Genomic DNA, 7,823 nt, shown 5'->3' on the forward strand with positions numbered 1-7,823 from the left:
CAATTCCTAGCGGGAAGAAAGTTAGCTAGTGAATATTTAGGGGCATATGAAGTATCGACAGTATATCGCAGTGGACGATACAAGGTCAGAAAGGTAGGCAATGGTGAGGGACCGAGTGTAACTACCACTAGTGACGATAATATGAAATTATGGGCATATGCTAAGACGGCAGAAGAAATGGATTCTGAAGGAGAGACAGAAGACAAAGAAGAAGTAAAAGAAGAGGGAAAGTAAAGGAAAGAGATCTGGGGACCAGATCTCGAGTCAGGAAAGGCCGAATGTAAAGAGGAAGGTCGCGAGCGGCTAAAAGAGCGAAGAGCGAGCGATCAACGGAAGGCAGTCGCACAAGAACCACGAAACGGAACGGTCATAATAAAATTCCTTTCTTACATACATTATCCCCAAAAAATTGGTGGTGTGGACGGCCGGTAACACTCTTCAACTCCTGCACATAAGGCATTGACTGTTCAGACCAAGGTACTTTAAAAAGACAGGTAGCTTCTTAACCGCTTTGACAGGTCACCATTTTGAATTTGTTTGACATTCATAGCAGGGCGCTTTTATCAACAAAACCACGTGAGTTTCAAGAAGAAGAAGAAGAAGATGTGGGCAAGTTTGGTGGTTTTATCAGGGAAAGTACCTGATTTCACTCTTTTTCGAATGTTTAAATGATTCATCTCTCTATTTAAGATCATTCGAGCGACCGAGTTGTGTTTTACAGCGAGTGAGCACGGTCCAGGAACGCTAGCAAGCTCTTGTTCTAGGGCGGGTGGCAAGACCTACGGACCGATACCATATTGAAACACTAGGAAGAATTTTGAGAATATTTGCATAAACTTTAACTTTCGTACCACTTTTCGTGAATTTGAACTGTCGTAATACCACATAAAAGCGAAAACAGCTCCGAAAAGAGCGTTCCCGAAGTAAACATCCCACCATCCCGTGAATGTCAAACTCTGAAGTTTTTTCTAAAATACGATCGGGGATTTGTTCTGGATAAAGCTACCTGTCTTTTTAAAGTACCTTGGTTCAGACATGGTGAGCGTAAAATTTGCAATGTTTTGTAAGCTCATCGGAATGGCCTATATCGTCTTTAGATTTAGGGTACTATTGTGTTAATCGAATCACTCGATCGCAGCGAGCACTCGTTGCTCGCTACTGAGATTCGAGTTTGTTTATAAACCGTATTGCGCTAATCGAGAGTTGTCGGTAGATTTTGACAGCCAGTCAATCCGGATTCAACCCGGGGTCGAATTTCAAGCACGCTTTGTTTCAAGAAAAACTTTGTTAACATTGCGGAAAGTGCTTAAAAGTGCAGTTATACCAAATAGTTAATTATTTATATGCCAATAGTCAATTAATTAAATGAAATTACTAACTTTGACCACCCTCCAAATCGAAACAAACTCGACCACTTTGTCAGCTCGTTCGTTCAACTTGACAGCCTGTTCGATCACCTTAAACCGTGTCCAGACGATGACGAATGTTGGAGAATTTCTCGACGAGAACTTCGCAAACAAACGTCATCCCATACAAATCCGGCGAGAAGTTATCGCGATAACTGCAATGCACGTGTAGCGAGCGAGCAAGCGAGAACGAGCGAGAACTTCTTTTGGAGCTGTCAAATCGTATGTAAACAGTAGGGCGAGAAAGTTATCGCGATAACTTTGTTGCTCGTCTGGACGGAGTTTTAGGGTCCTCGATGGCAAAGAGCATCGCTCGATTCAAGCGCGATTTGTGAGGTACAGTACTTTGCGTTTCGAATCGTGAACGACTCGTTGCTCGATTCAAGCGCGATTTGTGAGGTACAGTACTTTGCGTTTCGAATCGTGAACGACTCGTTGGGATTTACACAATAGAGCCCTATGACTTCAATACGTTAAAAAACGAATTGTAAAAATTTGAGACGATATGCCGATGGAAATCGTCCTTGCGGCTAGCAAAAGTTTTGGAAAGCGATTAAGGGTTGTAATAAAAAACAAATGGGAAAGAATTGAAATGAATCAATCAAATTGAAACTATGACAATAGAATCTTGGGTTAAAAATAAGAATAACGTGAAAAATTACATAGTTTCCATTTTATGATAAAATTTAAGTGTGTCACTTTCACGTTGCCACCCTATAGTTGCCCGAATAGAGAGTATCAACTTCGGATACTTAATTGAGCCAGTTTATGGGACCTCATTAAGGCTTGACAGACGCGACTGCTTTACTCGTATTGAAAAAACCGTGGCAGTGAACTAGATGTCACGTGAATTTATCTGAAGAATTTGGCTTGATGTCTTTTCCATTCAAAAAAACCGAGAAGGCTTGAATGAACCCAAAAGACACTTATCTAATAGTACTACCAACTACTATACTTGATATCCATGTATCGATATCGATAGCAAATACAATTGCACGATGGAAGGGGGAGGGGGGGGGGAGTTGGTATGTTAGGTAAATGATCACCGCAGCACCGGTTTTCTAATTGGAAATAAGAAATCGTTAAGAATAAAGCCCGCTTAAGCGTTCAGAAAGGCTTTTAAGTTATTGCATAATGCTCAGTTTGCAAACACGCACCCAAAGCATTAGCATAATTTAATTGATAATGCTTTCAACGGAACCTTCGGACAGCAGAGCCGCTAAGAGCCTTGAGTAAGGTGCGATTTGCCCAGTGTGTCGGTTTCGCCGTGCCGACCCCACGTCGTCCGATTCGGAACGGACCATACCGACTGATGTCACCACCATGATGACTGATACACCATCATTACACGCATACACTCCAATCCCCATCTCACCATAATTTGCCAGTTGAGTGCCAGTTGTCAGTTGCAGGTGCAGCTGCTGCAACGAAACTATGTTTTCAGATAGTTCAACAAAGCCGACTTTGCCGATAATCGTAGTGTGGCGGGATTCGAGCACACAAATAAGCCAATTTGCATTTGAATGGCTCCCAAAAGCGATGCATCAGTCGGAGGTCGGTGGGCACACTGTCGGCTGAAAAATTGATTTTGAAATTCAATTTACTGCCCCTCGGCACCCCTAGCGATGTTCTGGTATCCTGGTGCTCAGGAATTAGCAAATGTGTCAGATCCCGTACACAGGGTGCAACTAGGTGCTCTGTTCTGATCAGGATGCGGCTGGAGTGTGCGGCAGGTAATGTGTTTAAAATCGGACATAACTCGGTCCATGTATCGGTTCAACGCTCCCGGAAGGAGGATCAGGTACACCATCACCCCTTTTCCCTCAGGGATGGTACAGCTGGCCTCGTGCCCATGGAATATACCCAAGGGATAATACACCACTGAACAGCACGGCCAGCACCAGGACCAGTGCCCTGCGAGGCCCCGAGAGTCTGAGGCACTGCAAAACAAAGGATAACATTGTTGCATTGCTGGCATCGCAGCGAGTGTAAACATCCCCGTTCCTCCCTTTCTGCCTTCGGGGAACCTCGGCGTATCGAATGCATGGTTGTATTGTGGAACGCAACGCGAGCGGAAAGCGACATCAAATGGATTCGCTCGCTTTCACGAAGTTGAACAAGGTTTAAAGATGGTTGACACTCCCCTCCCCCCCCCCCCCCCCCCCACACACACACACACACACACACACACACACACACACACACACACACACACACACACACACACACACACACACACACACACACACACACACACGCACACACGCACACACACACACACACACACACACACACACACACACACACACACACACACACACACACACACACACACACACACACACACACACACACACACACACACACACACACACACACACACACACACACACACACACACACACACACACACACACACACACACACACACACACACACACACACACACGCACACACACACACACACACACACACACACACACACACACACACACACACACACACACACACACACACACACACACACACACACACACACACACACACACACACACACACACACACACACACACACACACACACACACACACACACACACACACACACACACACACACACACACACACACACACACACACACACACACACACACACACACACACACACACACACACACACACACACACACACACACACACACACACACACACACACACACACACACACACACACACACACACACACACACACACACACACACACACACACACACACACACACACACACACACACACACACACACACACACACACACACACACACACACACACACACACACACACACACACACACACACACACACACACACACACACACACACACACACACACACACACACACACACACACACACACACACACACACACACACACACACACACACACACACACACACACACACACACACACACACACACACACACACACACACACACACACACACACACACACACACACACACACACACACACACACACACACACACACACACACACACACACACACACACACACACACACACACACACACACACACACACACACACACACACACACACACACACACACACACACACACACACACACACACACACACACACACACACACACACACACACACACACACACACACACACACACACACACACACACACACACACACACACACACACACACACACACACACACACACACACACACACACACACACACACACACACACACACACACACACAGAAGTGCTCGGGTACGGAAGTGTTTTGCGTTGCTCCGTTCCGTTTCGATTTTGTAAAGCGCGGAGGCAGTGCGGGAGGCCTTCTATTGAGCGAGACGGATGGGCTCAGGCGGAGCGCTGCCCTTTCTGTGGTTTTTCCGTGAAGAGGCACGACGTTAGCGGCGGGAACCGCGATTTTCTGGTCCGCGCAGACCGGCCCAGCGCTTGGGGCCCAGGCCGCCATCGCGCTCTGGCGCCAAGTCGCGTCCAGTGGCGGTGTCTGGACAGGATATAGACAGTGCTTAGCAGCCCCTACCTAGGGAGCTTGTCCCACCGGAAGTGGCCGGGCTACCAAGATCGGCACACTTGTTCCGCTTCTACGACGACTCGTTTTCTCCGCGGCAGAAGCGGCGCCACCAGCGTCGGCCCGCTGAGAGACGCGGGCGCCATTCAACATCGCGGGGGGCTCGCAGGTGGAGAGAGTGAGACGGACGATCCTGTAGATGTGATTGATGGTCGATGGCCGGTGCAGATGCCGATATCACGAGATAACGGGTTGCTATCGCTGGAGCGTTCTACAACGGAGACGCGGACGATACGAGAAGTGACGTGGTTCTAACGGTGATCGAGACTGGGAAGAGCTAACTGTTCGTCGGTCTGCTTGGTCAGGCGGAGTGCGTTGGCCTGGTCGGCTGGTCAAACAGCTGATCACTAGCGTAGACGCGCAACGAATAGCAGTGCGGGGCTAACAGTGTGAGTGAGCGACGAAGGAAGCGGCTGGTAGTGCGTGTTCGAGTGCTCAGGTTGGAAGGTGCGGTGACAGTGTGCGTGGCGCAACGGCAGACAGCGGGGCTATCGGGCGCATGGAGCGATTCTCCAAGAGCACGAAAACGATCCGATCGGCGTCGCCGCTCTCACCAACGGTCCGCGGGGAGAGCGCCAGTCTACTAAGCGCCGCGCAAAGCGCTACGCAAGGAGCCATGCAACGTCCCACGCAAGATCGCATGCAAGGTACGATGCAAGCAGGGATGGGCGTAGCCCGGGATGGAATGCCACCGGCGCTGGAGAGTGCTCAGACTCAGGTGGAAGGAAGCAGGGTGCGCAATGCGAGCGGAAGCACGCCAGGCGGTATCGGAGAGTTGGGCCCGCATCCGGCGTCCCGCACCGCGGCGGAGGACATGGAAACCATAGCTAACGAGCTATACAAGTACGTGCAGCCGAAGAACAATGTTCACGCGCCGGTGAGAGATATGGCCACGAAGCTGAAAGTGCTGGCCAAGCGCGGGGTGCAGGAGCACGAGGAGTTGCGCATGCGAGTAGCGATGACGGAGCAAGCGCTCAGCGAGGCTGCAGTACGTGAGAAGGTGCTAGAGGAGAGGCTTGCGGTGGTGGAGAAAACGTTGGCGGAAGCGCTTAAGGCATCGTCAGCGATTGACATTGCAACACCGAAGGCGAGAATGGAAAAGCGGAAGCGGGAGACCCCAGGGGAAGAAGAGGAGAAGAAGAAGCCCCGGGGACCCGAAGGAAGCCCTGATGCAGCTGGCAAAGGTGAAGAAGGCTGGCAAACGGTGCCCGTACGGTCGAGGAAAGGCCCGCCAAAGCCGACTGAGCCCAAAACCAGAGCAAAGGTGCCGACGAAACAGCTTCCGGCTGCGCATCCCCGAGGAGATGCAATCCAGGTAGAGGTGACGGCTGGTACCACCTACGCCGACCTTCTCAAGAAGGTCACCTCGGCTCCGGAGCTCGCGGGTATGGCAGGAGACGTAGTAAGAACGAGGACGACCCGGCATGGAAACATGCTCATTGAGCTGAGACCGGGCGCGGCGATACCGACCAAAGAGCTGCGTACGCTGGTACAGGAGTCGCTCGGCCAAGAGGCGGCAGTTAAAGCCCTGACGCAGGACGTCACGATCCAGTGCCGGAACCTGGACACCCTTACCACCGAGGAGGAGCTGAAACGGGCACTCCAGGAGCAGTGCGGAGTAGAAGCGGTCCCGCACGTACACCTTAGGAAGGGGCCAGACAGCATGATGATAGCGACAATCAGGGTGCCCGTACAGAGTGCAAGGAAGTTGCTCGAGAAACGATCCGTTAGGATACGTTGGTCAGTCGGCCAGTTCAGAGTAGCTCCGCGAGTCGAGCCGAAGTGCTATAAGTGCCTGGAGCTAGGACACCTGTCGGTCAACTGCAAAGGCCCCGACAGGTCGAAGTTGTGTTACAACTGCGGTGGAGAGGGGCACATTGCCAAGGAATGTTCCTCGCACACGGCATGTATGCTCTGCGCCGCCAGCGGTGACAACAATCACGTACTAGGCGGACCGCGGTGTAGCGCATATCGTTCGAGGGCAGTCACCAAGCAGTAATGGAGTTCATCCAGGTGAACCTCAACCACTGCGAGACGGCACAGCTACTGCTGGTGCAAACGACAGCAAAAGCGGAGTGCGACGTAGCGCTGATCTCCGAGCCGTACCGAGTGCCCGAAGACAACGCTACCTGGGTTGCAGATAGCTCTATGAAGGCGGCAATCTGGGTAATGGGAAAGCACCCGATCGACGAGGTGGTGTCCAACTCCCAGCAAGGATTCTCCATAGCGAAAGTCAACGGTATCTTCGTGTGTAGCTGTTACGCACCCCCGAGCTGGGGCCTGGATCAGTTCAAGAAGATGCTGGACAACCTCACCAACGAACTAGCGGGGAGGCAACCAGTAGTTATCGGAGGAGACTTTAACGCTTGGGCGGAAGAGTGGGGCAGCAAATCGACGGGTCACAGAGGTACTGCGCTGCTCGAAGCGCTAGCTCAGCTGGATGTGATCCTGGCGAATGAAGGCTCGACGAGTACGTACCGGAGGGACGGCCGAGAGTCGATTATCGACCTCACCTTCGGTAGCCCCCAGCTGATCACCGAGATGAACTGGAGGGTGTGCGAGGCCTTCACAGATAGCGACCACCAGGCGATTCGCTATAGCGTCGGGCGGAGATCGAAGGAGAACCAGAGGAACGCTCGCTCGCAAGACAGGAAGTGGAAGACCAAGTGTTTCAACGTAGACCGCTTCCTTGCTGAACTTGAGGTGCTCATAGAGAAGGAGCCACAAAACGCGGACGAACTGGTGGATGCGCTTGTGAAGGCGTGCGACAAGGCCATGCCC

Source organism: Anopheles darlingi, chromosome X (genome assembly GCF_943734745.1).
Source record: "Anopheles darlingi chromosome X, idAnoDarlMG_H_01, whole genome shotgun sequence".
NCBI classification, from domain to species: Eukaryota; Metazoa; Arthropoda; class Insecta; order Diptera; family Culicidae; genus Anopheles; species Anopheles darlingi.